Raw genomic sequence first — 13,480 nt, 5'->3', positions numbered from 1 at the left:
TATAATTGCTTATTCACTTGATATTTATTTTCTTCTTTATTCTCCAAAAAGTTTAACATCTGGTAAAATTCAGTTCCTACTTATGAGTTCGTTGACACAGAAGCGGAAGCCTGTTTTCAAGGAGGGAAGAGAATGAACATTTCCTATGTGCCAGGTACTTTTATTTACATACCTACTTATTCATTTTCCTCATTTAGTCCTCATTCTTTGACTTTAGGCATTACCCCTTCTTTTATAAAGTTAAAGAAACAGCCTATCTGAGGTTAAGCATCTTGCTGGAAACAGCATTAAAAATAATGTTTCATTTTACTCCAAAGTGCACTTTCTTTACACTTTATCACATTGCTTTGATATAAATTCTATATAATTCATTGACCTTGGGAAGACAAGAAAAATCCATATGAAGTAGTCTCTCAGTTTTCTTTTTATTGCAAGTAACAAAAACTCAACTCTCACCAGCTTAGGCAGGCATGGGAATAAATGACTGGTTCATGGATGCAAAATTGGGCTGGACAACCAACTTGGGTAGAGTAGGGTATAGTAATGGCAGGCTCCATCTGACCTATCTCTGCTTCTCCTGGTTCCTAACATGTCTGAAAGTATGGCTTTCACACTAGAACAGGACTAACTGCTCTACTCTCCCTGACCCAAAGGGCAAAAACTCCCAAGAAAGGAAATTGGCCTAATGTGTGGGGGAGGGATTGAGCATTTTTTTGTAAAGGGGGGAGCTGTGCCCCCAAAATTGGGGGATAGGTAGGCAAATTAACTGTTGTCTAGCATGTACAAATCAGGGGCTAGCTTGTGTGGAGAGCTCCCAAGTGCTTCAAATAGCAGCGGGTATCCTTGAGGAGAATCCAGGGAAGTCCATAGAGAACTCCAAACTTGCACTGGACTTAAAGGAGAGAAGAGGTTCGGATCAGTATGGAGAAGAGAAATTAAAACTAGATGAGGCAGAGAGCCTGTCTGAAAAAGCAAGAACACTCAAGAAAACAGAGTGATTGGCCCATTCTGAGAAATCTTTCAACGTGATAACTTTGAGGACATTGGTCATAGCTTTTTGACCAAGACAAACCAGTGAGCGACAGGTAAATGCCTGGGTTTTGAAGTACTTGACTGACCCAGGAGAACCATGGGGGCCATAACGTACATCGTGAGGCAAATGATCCACCCAAAGAGGTCCCTACTCAAGTGCTACGGTCTTCAGCCAAGACCACCCCAGCCCACCCTCAGCTGGTCAAAATCTGGAATGGAGTTCAAAGTTATATTGACTCTTTTCTAACCTGATACCCTCTCTACCAGGAGTACCAGTAGGACTTATGCATCTACTCCCAGTGTCCAGACACGTCTGGAACACCATTAGCATTGACCTCGTTTCAGACTCACCCCATACTCTACCCGAGTGGTGCTAGATGCTCCCACCAGAACATGGCTCTTCAACACCTGCACCCACCTGTGTACTCATCCACACATACATGTTTGTACTACCCATTTGCACACCTCTTCCATTAGTCACTGGAACCTCCCATTTTTATGGGCTGCCCAGCTGCTGCCTTTCCATGCTATAGCCACCATTTGTATTCTGGAATGAACAGCTCAAAAACTGGAGACTGATCATCCTCAGACTGAGTGTATTAACATGTCTGAGAGGGATGCTTCCTTAACTCCTCCAGGCAACATGGCTGGACCCCTAACATTGTGGACATCATGAGAACAATTAGCTACTTCACCCAGAACATTTTGGTTCTAACCTATCACATCCCTGCCTCTACCAGACTGCTGTCATCTCAACAGCTTGCTAGTATTTAGAGGAGTGATAGGCCACTCAGAGACCTCCAGAAAATCTGACTCCAGGAACCATCCACCTAAGCAAAGGTCTGTAGGCCTGCCACCTGGCTCTCTCAAGGTATCGGATGTCATCAGTCCTGTGGCTGTCTGGGCCCAGCATTTCCCAGTCAAATCCACCTCCTTATAACTGATTTCTGTTATATCTGATCTGCCAATAACGTGCCTTTCCCATCAGCCCACATGTGCATACACATACATGTACACCACACTCCAGCCCCCCGGCCCTTACAGAGTATAGCCTGTGTATGTCATCCAAGAGGCAGTGTTCTGTCAGTGCCTGGTTTTCTCATGTCAGAGCCCAGAACTTGTCTTCCACTAGAACCCAGGGAAACGCCACTCTATATGTGCTGAAAGTGAGGGAATGGGTAGGAGCTGCCCTCCTCTAACCCTTTGAGGACCTTCTCAAGCATAAATCACAGCATAAAAGTCAGCCAAAGAGAACAGCCCTTGTGTTTATTTTTGTGTGTGTGAATTTTCCCAAAATGGACCTGCTTACCCGAGTAACCTCAACCTATTATTTTTTCCTTTTTCTTACCTCCCAGATATTGATTTCCTGGTTTTCTTCCTTTGCATCTTGTGGTATTTTCTGATACTCCTTATTTGATTTTCTTGTTAAACCTCACAGACCTTGCTCCCTATCTGCCTGCCCTCCCATCATCTAGATCTGCGAGCTCCCTTCACCCCACCTCACCAAGGAAGCGGGAAGATTTGTTTTACAACAGTGCTTTTAAGGTGCACAGGGATCTAGTTAGAATGCATATTCTGATTCAGAAATCACCCAGGGATCTAGTTAGAATGCATATTCTGATTCAGAAATTCTAAAATGGGGTCCAAGATTCTTGATTTGTATCATCAAGCTGAATGCAGAAAGTGCTGAACTGTAGAGCTGCTGAACTTTGGACTGCACTTTGAGTAGCAAAACCTCATAATGCCAGACCTGGTATTGTAACTTCCACCTTTCACTGCCACTGATGGGGGAGGGCAGTGCTGTAGGTCAGTGACATTCAGGATATAGTGGTCCCTGCATGTAGTTAGGGCACTAGCTAGCACATAGCTGGGTGTTTCAAGGCAGTGTGTATGAGCTGCTTTATAGCACACTCCCTTAAGTTGCTCCAACTGAGGGCTAGTTGCTCCACTAGCTTTGCTCCTTGGATTTAGTTCCAACTCGACGGTTCCAGAAGTAGAAAGTGGGTCTGTAATCATAGTCATTTCCTGTGGTTTTTCTGCCTTCTCCCAGCACTTTTCCATTGTCCTCCCCACATCCACCATCTTAAGGTTCAGATTTTAAACCCGCATTCTGCCACCCGCTTATTAAAGCTTATTAACGGTGCGACCTTGGGCAAGTTATTTAACCCTCTGAGCCCATTTCCTCACCTTTATGATGTGCATAGTAAATAAGACACTGTGAAAAACGCTCATTAAATATTAGCCATACCCTTCTGCCTATTGTTTGCACTTTCTCTCCTACTGTTTTCCTAACTTATCCTTGAATGGTGCTTTATCCCTCCTTGAAAATTTTTGTACCTAATACCACTGTTACACAGCAAGATCACAATTTTGTTAATGTAAGAAAGAAAGCTGTAAGTAAATATGAAAGGACGGGGTGCTGGTATTCATTTTCATCTATAATTAACCATATTACTTTGATCAAAGTTTAAAGAAAGGCAAGATTACGACCACAAAGAAAAGGACATACAAATTAAGCGTCCATATTCCACTGAAAAAGATGCCGGGACGCTGCGGTGGAGGCTGGTCATGAGGCCGTCGCCCCTCGCCTCTGCGAGATGACGTTCTCTCGCGCGTCCTCCCATTTCCGGCCGGTTTGACTGCTTTTCCACCAGGCGGCGCCGCAGGACGTTCTGTTGCCGAGGCCTCCTGCGCAGCCGCACTGGCCCTTCGGACACGTCACCACCTTCGCGTCTTTTCTGGATAGCGCGCGAAAGCGAGTGCTGAAGGGCGGTGACGTCACCGGGGTTCCCCGCGTGCCTCGTGGGGGCGGGGCCAGGGACGTGGCGCGCGCGAGGAGGCTGGGGACAGAAATGAGGAGGGGGAGGGGTGGTGCCGAGCGCAGGGCCCGGTCGGGGCTGACCGGGCCGCGCCCACTCCGGCGCCTGCCTCGTGACCCACTATGGGGCTGAGCCAGGCCTCCAGGCCGAGCTGCGGGAAAGGTGCTGACGAGGCGGGTCTCGGCGGGGAGGGGCGCGGCGGCCGTGCCCCAGGCTCTCCTGAGGCGGTTAGCCCGCCGCTGTCCCCAGGCTTGCCCCAGGTGCCTCAGACCCACTTTTGGGCCGCGCACTGACTTCTGGTATCCTCGGCAGCCGCGCTCTCCTACAGCAGGGACCAAGTCTAGAACCCAACCCCCTGCTGGTCCGGCGTACGTGGGGCGGGGCCGCACCCCACCTCGAGCTCCAGACCGCGCGGCTCTGCAGCGTAGGAGTCGCTGCGCTCATCGGCCCAGGCCCCTCCCCGCCGCGGCTCACGTTGTCCTCCCCAGCCACCCTAGTTAGTATTGGCTAACCGTCACCCAGGCCCTTCGTGCCTCGTGGAGAAAGAGGTTGTGGAAGGAGACCCGGGTTTGACTCCTGGCCCGCCACTTACTGTTTTCCTTGAGCAAGTTATTGTGTTTTGGTGTTTGTTTTATCCTTTAAAATATAAATAGTACCATCCACTTCACGGACTTACTAGTCTGTACTTAGCACATGATAGGCGGTCCGTCAAAATATAAAAATTACTTTTCCACTTTTCCCCCTCCCGGTCTTTAGAGCCACTTTGCAAGGGCATTAATTCCTGGGTGGTTCTTAAAACAAAAGGCTTTGGTTCCGCATACTGGTTTTTAATAGCCATTTACCTTTTGTTAGTACGAGCTCCACAACCTGCCTAATGGCTTTGGAAGAAAAAGTGATAAAGGGCTCTCATCCACGACCTGATAAGTTGAACCTGGGACCTGATAAGTTGAACCTGGGGCCTGCTCAGAATTTTCGGAAGGGTAGTTACTGGAATTTTTCTTGGGCCCTAGCACCTGTGAAACTACTTAACTAAGAGACCACAGAATTTCCTGCTGGGATCCCTGTCTAGTGCACACTCTGTCTTGGGGCACCTTTCAGCTGTCTTTATCGTCTTGCTGCCCTTTACCAGAATCTTTCTCTTCATATTACATTGCTATGGCCAAGTCTTCTTTCCTGGGATGGCCTGAGCGCTGGGGACAAGCTAGCCTCCAGTAGCTTAAATGAGATTGGTCTAACAGTAAACACTGCAAGACTGTCTCCTGGAAGGCAGAAAACTAATGTATCTTGAAGTGCCTATTTATCCTGTGTCAGGGACAGTATTAGGCTTTTTACTCAGGTAATCTCTTTTGATTCCCACACTGGTCCTGTGAGCTAGGTGGAATGATCATCTCTTTATATAGAGGAGGAAACTGGTTCAGCGGGTTAAATAACTGGTCTCACATTTACAGCAAGAATATGGTAGAGCCAATGCTCTTGGAGGCCATACTAAGGTTCTGTTTTGGGGATATGGCAAGAAAGAGGCAATATCTAGTCATCCCTTCTCTAGGGTATGAGAGGTTCAGGACCATCCTAGAGGGATGAGTGAAGGCATATTACACTGTGGGCTTCCTCTCAATATCCCCACTCTTGGCCACTCCTGACATTTTTATCAAAACCAGGTTAAGTGACCATTTAAGGCAGCATTTGTGGCTTGAGAAGCCCCCAAAGATAGAGAAGGGACAACCTCCCCCGACAATTTGTCTTGGTCATGGATGGGTTAATGGAAAGACTCCTGTGTATTAGATCTGGGCCTTTTTTTAGCACTCTCTGGCAGAAGCCACCTCTCCTCACACCTGCTGCTACAAACCATTGCTTATTTGCCCTCAGCAGTGCAGAAGGCAAAAGTGTGCCTGTGTCATTTGGATTCAATGGACCTCAGGGAAAGTTGTATTCTCTGTATTATGTGGTGAGACTGGCAGACAATACTCACTGCTCAGTTAGTTGTATGTGGAACTGTAAAAGACAAGAGAAAGGCAACAAAGGCAGAAGTTCCCTCATCATTTTTATTTTTTTTATCTTGAACTTGGCTAGAGCAAAAGAGAGAAGGATTCTCAGGATAAGGCAAACTAATAAGGGCCCAGGTAGTTTGGAGTAGTTCCTCAAAGCCTGGGGCTTTATAGGTAAATATTCCTTGGTTTTGAAAAAGGCAGGTAGCTTTTGTGTTTCAGATCAGGAGAACAGATGAGCCAAGTTGAGCCAAGGCCACTTTCCATGGAGAGTGAGTTTTTTTCCTTCTTCCTTGCTGCCAAAGCATTCCTTCCAGTCCTGACTCATGCTAACATAGTTATTGAAACCTACAAGGCATGGGCCCTCAGGCGCTTATAGTCTGATTGGAGAAGTATCTTCTATTTTGTCATTACAAAATAGAAAATTAAAAAAATTTTAAGGGGAAAAATTTTTTCCCCTTAAAAAAAGCTGTTTTGTCATTACAGACTGTGCACCTAAGTGACAGGAAATCAGTTTGCCTTAAGACCAATAAAGCCCACATGTGATGGATCATTAGCTATACATGAAAGTAAACCTAGAAATTATGTATAAATTCGTCGCCTAAAGTTTTGGACACCCCAAACACCAATCAGATGTCTGGGAGCAATCTCGGGAAGGAAGAGCTGGAAAGTGATTGTAATTTAGATTTTCTAATCAATTGTGTTATAAAGCAGGTCGTGGAACTGAGCAGAAAGTGTTTGACCATCCTTGGAATGTAGAAGTAAATCCTGGCACTACCTAAGGAAGGTCAGGTCTTGACTAAGAGGACTTGAGCTCCATAATTTCCTTGCTCAGACTGCTCCTGGAGCAGGGAAAAGGGACCCTGCCATAAATGAGACACATGACTTTTGTTCTAAGTCCATATTTACCAAACAATCTTTAGCTCATGAAGAAAAGATCAACCAGTCAGGCCAATTCAAGCACCCTAGTCCATTAGAATGTCCATTAGTCCCTGGTATGAATCAGTACATTGGCATTTGGTGTGTATACCCATCAGCTTCTGTGTGAACTTGATTAATAGGTGTTTGCAAGATGAGTCCCCTCACAGTGGGCTAGCCAGAAAGTGTAAGGCTCAGATCTGGGTCCTTGTTTAAATTCAGCAAGATAAGCACTGCCTAGTGAAGACCTGTGGGGAAGAGGAGTCGACATTAGAAACATCCAACCCTGTAGAGAATTTCTATATTTTTATAAGAATTTATTTGAGCTAAACCGATGACATATGTTGGGGAGCAGGGTCTTAAATGCTCCAGATAATGAAAGGTTTTTCAGCTTCTTTTATGCAGTTGTAATTAAGGAGGGAACTAAGGAAAATTGCATGAGGGTGGGAGAAAGCAAGGCAGGGACTGGATTAGATGATGTGCCTGCTTAAGAGTGCTTATGTTTTGGAGGGGGTATTCCTTCTGGCATCTCAAAGGTGTGTTAGCTAGGTGCACAAGTGCAATGGACAGGGCTTGCTTAAAAACCTTTCAGTAAAGAAACTATAGGCCTAGGTGTGACTACCCACCATGACCATACAGTCCATTTAGGAATGTATGATTTATTACAGCACCCCTTTTTCATTCAAAGGGGATAGGATGAGGCGGAGCAGAGGCAGGAAGTCAGTTTTGCCAGGAAAATACTACCTTTGTCTTATCGTTGACCTTCCTGTGAGATTACTGCTGAGGGCTAAAGGATGATGCCACAGAGGAGATGGGTAGGACTTGCCAAATGGTTATGAAATACCCCCTGCCACATCAGTGAAGTTCCCCTCTAGAGCTGATGTAAGATATATGGTCATCTGACCTTTTAGCCATTAAGCCAAAGAAAAAACATTGTTGTGGCAAGAGAGGGAATGGTAAGCCCCAAATAAAAGGAAGGAAAAATTAACTGTTCAATCCAAAAGTTTGCTTATTCAACATTTATTGAGTACTGTGTGCTAGGCACTGAGCTGGTTTATGGGGGTACAGAAATGAACAAAACAAAATTCCTATCTTCAAAAGCTTACATTCTAGTAAGGAGAGAGAAAGATTATGAAAGGAAGGAAGGAAAGAAGAGGAAAGGAGGAAGAGAAAGAGGATGGAGGGAGGAAGGACTATATAGTATGTCAGATGTGCTCTAAAGATAAAATGAGAGGTGATGAGGTGGGAGGATATGCTAAGGTGTTTTTCCTCAAAATTTTAAGTAAATTATGTACAATTTAATAATAAAGATAAAAGTACACAGAGTCTTTGATCATCTTCTGTGAGTTGGGTGCGCTGACCAGGTTGTGACCCAGGAGATAAAATTTGTCTGTGAATATGACTCACTGCCTGGGGAAAAACAGCTAAGATCTCTGGCTGGAGCATTTTCTTCTGAAAGCCAGAAAAGCCAGATGTGATTATAGAGGAAAATAGAATTGTATACTGTAGGCCCCTAAATATAAACACTGGTTTAAGACAAGTGTTGACCTGGTCAGATGTGATAGAGCAAAACAGGGAAGAGGAAAGAGCAAAAATAGTACCTTCTCACCTCCTTTTCCTGCCCAGTGGGTGGGGACTGAGGAGTGGTGGGTAGAGGAAGAAGTTAGGCCTTGAGACAGGGCTAGGGGTGGCCATGGAATCTTTGGAGACCACATGTGTTTCCTCAGGAGGTTCCCTGTTCACAGATGCATAATGAAGCGGGAGGTAGTGAAGTTGAGGGAGGGATCTCAACCTGCCCACTTTGTCCTCTACAGCATTATTTTCCGAACCAAGAGTTTCGGAACTATAACATTTATCATACTCCTTCTGGTGCCAGATATGAAATTGAGACACAAAAATGGCCTTCTGAAGAAATTTTGACGGCTTATAAGCATAATAGGACAGAATAGTAGAAGGAAGTAGAGTTTGTGGTTGAAGAGGGAAAGATCAAATGTAGGACAATATGAATACTGGTGTTAACAGATAGTACCTATTGGAACAATGTATAACAGCTCCTGAAAAGTCGTCAGTGCAAGATAGAGTCAGCGATCACTGATATTCTCTCTGAAGCTGGAGAAATGGGGGCAGGAGGCTTTTAGTTGACTCAGCTCAACTTACATTCCTGTCTTCACCTGCCACCTCCCCCTTCTGCTTCCCCTCTGTTAATATAAGATTGGGGGAAATTTAAAGGGCTTCATAATGGAAGAAGCGGGGTGGGGCTGGGGTCGGGGGGAGGGGGCTTGTGTTCTTGGTTGTCTTTGCTGCTCTCTAGCTCTGTCTTTGGGCAAGTCTCTCTACCTCTTGGAGTTCGGCTTCCTCTTCAGCACAAAAAGAACTTGAATTGATCTCTGTTGGTTCTTCAGACATTCTTTAAAGAGAGAAAGATGGGGGCCCCTTTACCTACACAGCCTGTTCGTGTGGAAGGAGGTTGGTCACTTACAGGTAGTTTGGTGTCATTCTTTTCTGAATCAGTGTTTTCTCTTTTTGCTTCCACTGCATAGAAGAGGCAGTGGGAATAAGCACAAGAAAAGCTATGTGAACCTTAGAAGTGGCATCTTGCCTAGTTTTATAGTCTGAGTCTGTGGTTTTGAAGAATCTGCATGTTAACCAATACTTTCTGCATGCGGTCAGCAGTGCCCATGAGAAATCATAAAAGTATCTATATTCATTGATCTAAAAATGGCAGCCCCTCTTTCCTATACAATGTGCTGATTTTATATCCATCTACTTCTCTCCACCCACACTGCCACTCTCTCAGTTCAGCCCATGTTCATCTCTCACCTGGATCACTGCCTGGTGAGAGATGTACCCTACCTGGTCTTTCTGCCTCCGTTCTCACCCTCTTCAAGTCTTCCTCTACATACCTGGTTACATTACTCCCCTGCTTAAAACCCTTTGGTGGCTCTTCATTGTTTTCAGATGTTTATTAGCAACTGATATGTATCCATCATTGTCTGAATCTCATGGAGGATAAAACAAAATTAAGACTCGGCCCCTACCTCAGCATGACAACAAGAGACTTGGTCACCTCGTTCTAATTTCCCCATCCATCCTTGTCTCATCTCTTCCACCTCCTTCTCTCTCACCCTTTATCCTCTATCCACACTGAACCACATGAAGCTCTGACTGAGACATTTTCTCTCTCTTCTCTGTACTTTTGCACATGTTGGTCCCACTGCCTGAACATTCTTTCCTTCCCCACTTACCCTGGCTAATTCTTATTTACTCTTCAGGTGTTCAACTCAGGCATCACAGTCTCTGGTCTTACTCTTCCCTAACTTTCTATGTGCCACCATATGTGAAACAAGGCAAGACATACAATGATAAGAGCAGTTGCACTCTGTGGAAACACCCACCATCGTGCCTTATTATAACTGTTGGTTCTCTTGACTCTCCACCATTAGGCTAAACTTCTCAAAGACAGGGAACCTTTGCATTCCCAGCACCTAGCATAGTTCTTGAAACCTCTGAGATGCTCTATAAATGTTTGTTGAATAAGTAAATGAATAAATTAATGAGTGGATGAGCTTGGTGTGATAAGCCTGGAGAACAGAGCCCTGGCCTATACCCTTGTTTTAATGGATTCTCGTTTGCCTTGTGGTTCCCCCGGGGAGAGAGCTTATACTGTTCAATGTATAGTCTTATACTGTTTTGCTAAACTGACCTGTCTATGCTGTTAAACACTAGATGGCAAAGCCCTTGGACATTGGAGAACTCACAGGCAATCCTCAGAGCCACACGCAAAATGGGGCCTGCCACTTTATGCAGTAATGCTTGTACCCTGAGTTTGGTCCAGGGCTGTTTAAGACAGGGCCTTGTCCGCTAAGAATCTGTGCATGGAGCCTTCTCCAGGCCCCCATGTCCCATTCCTCTTTACCTGGAAGAAAAACTAGCTGTCGTTAATGGGAATGGGAGATTTTCATACCAGCTTTTGAGGTCTTCTTTGCAAGCTGACAGATTTATGAGATATTCAAGGACATGATCTGGCAGTTTTCCCATCTGTCATTTATCTTATATTTTTCAGTGACAGAACTGTGTTTCAGTCCAGGATGTCCTGACAGGAAACCTGAGTAACAGAAACCTGAGTAACATAACACCTTCTTCCTGCTGGTGTATTTCGTATGGATAGGTGGAAGCCACAATGGTGTGATAGCATCTCGCTGCTTCTTAAAGTCTATGGTGTTCATAATTCTCAGCCTGGTTGAGGTTTTCCTCTGAGAATAAGCCAGTACAGAATGAATCTCGCAGTTTCATTCCTGGTGATGCTGTAAGTATGTAATAGAGAATGGACATGTAGTCTCCATGGGGCCTTTTGCTCTGGGTTCCCAACAAATTTAACAACGTTTGATGGCCGTGTTCTGGCCCAGTATTCTTGGAGGAGGTATATTGTAAGGTGCTAGACACCTTATCAAGCTCATCATTGCTGAGAATGACTGGTCAATTTGAGTAAAACCTTTCATTGAGCACACCTGGCATACCTCTCAAATTACCTGCACATTAGCCAAGGAATTCTAGCTAATGAAAGCTGAAAGCTATGACACTCTTATGCCTAAATTAACACCCTGAAAGGTTAGTAAATCTTAAGTGGATTACATTACCTAGAGTTTGAATCCTGGCTGTGATCTTTGCAATATAAAAACTATTATCCCAAAACCTTAAAGAGGGAGAGGAGAGAGAAGGTCATTCCTATAAAGCATATTTCTGACACACAGCTAACCATGAAAATATCCACAACTCAGTGATATAGTGGATACTTTGCAAATAGATTTGAAGAACAAAATGAATGAAAAAAATAAAACTTACCAATTAAACGCCTAAGAGCCAAAACAAACAAACAAAAGAACAAAATAAATGAGTCCAGAGATATTTATGAGCCAAAGGTATCCTAACAGAGTTATTAGAGATTGGGGGTAGAATCTGGGACTCATGTTTGTTTCTGTACCCGGCACAAGGCCTCAGATGGCCAGGGATACATTTTGGTTGTTGATTAACAGTCACTGAATTACTAAACGGAAATTTACTGGGCTCTCTGTGCTGCTAGACTCCACACACAAATAGACCTGTCCCGTGGGATTCTTAGCAAGAGGTGGTATTTTATGAGAGCTGTCACTCAGAGTTGATTGGATGAACAAAGTGAAACCAAGGGAATGTGTTTTAAAGCCAAATACATTTACCCTGATACAACTGGGATGTTCTACTTTGGGTGAGAAGTTGAACAAAATGACCCCCAACTTGAGGTTTTTAGGTTTAGGAAAATACAGAGGTTTTTTGTTTTGTTTTGTTTTGTTTTAAGACACTGCTACGAACCCAGCAGGCAAGCTGGCAGGAAGTCAGACTGCTGTCCTTGCCTGAAAGGATGACACAGGCCAAAGGAGAAAAAAAAAGGCAGCCAAAGCTAGTAAGGCATTTTGCAAAGTTTTGCAGAGCTTTCCAGGTTTTTCTGGAAAAAGGAAGGAAAGGAGTCTAAAGGGCAGGAAGAGGATTGGTTAACAGCTGGCTTCAGAAATGCTGACGAGTGGATTCGCCTATTGGTTTTGTTTTTCTAAGTCAAGGATAAGGGAAGAGGGTGTGCTTGGCCTGGCTCTGCTTGCTGGCAGAGCAACCTTCCCTGGTCTGTGTGCTGACACTGTTGTTAGAGCCACTGGAGTCCAGAGGCCTGCTGCCCTGTGTAACTCGTTGAAAAGGGGACGCAGACTGCCCTCCAAGGATGTCTCAGGCATGTGGAAGAGTGGAAAGGACAGGAGTTTTGTTTTATTTTACTTTATTTTGCCCTTAAAATATTTATATGTATTTACTTTTTTGAATAGGTAATTCAATTACATGACTCAAAACTAAAAAAATACATTGAAAGGTATATAGTGAAAAGTCTCTCTCCTGTGCCCCATCTGCTCATTTCTCCCACCCCAAATACATAACCCTGTTATTAGGTTTTGGTTTATCCTTCTAATGTTGTTTTTATGCATATAACAAATATATATTGTTTACTCTCTTTTAACATAAATGTCATGCTGTACATACCTTCTACACCTTGGTTTTTTTTTTTCCCCCTTAACATTATATCTAGGAAACATTTCCTTATCAACATATAGAGAGCATTCTCACTTTTGTTTTATTTTATTTTTTAATAAATTTATTTATTTAAATTAGTTTCAAGTATACAGTACACTGGTTAGACATCTATAATGTTCATAAAGCAATCTCCCAATTGTTCCCTTCCTCCCCTGGCCCTCCACTTAGCCATCATATTAATGCTAACTGCATTCCCTCTGCCATGCTCCCTATCCCTGTGCCCAACTATCAACTACTAATTTGTACTTCTTTTCATTTTTACTTTTAAAGTGCAGAGTTTTACAATGTTTGTATGTACTGTAATTTAACTAGTTCCCACTGAGAGACATTTAGGTTATTTCCAGTCTTTGGTATGACAGACAAGGGCATGAACTTTAAAGACCGATGTGCCTTCAAAACCCAGTCCTGATGCTTACTAGGTGATTGATTTTGGGCCTTCATTGCCTCATTAGTAAAACAAGGATTATTTTATATTTTTATTACCTATACCATAACATTGCTGTGAAAGATTAAATAATACAGTATACAAAGAACTTGAGAGATAGTAAAAACAATATACCTTACAACTGGGCATATTAGAATTTTTGAAAAAGAAGCTACTTTGATTGCTCCTACTGA

Source organism: Pteropus medius, unplaced genomic scaffold (assembly GCF_902729225.1).
Source record: "Pteropus medius unplaced genomic scaffold, Ma_sr-lr_union100, whole genome shotgun sequence".
NCBI classification, from domain to species: Eukaryota; Metazoa; Chordata; class Mammalia; order Chiroptera; family Pteropodidae; genus Pteropus; species Pteropus medius.
This window is presented reverse-complemented; position numbering follows the sequence as displayed.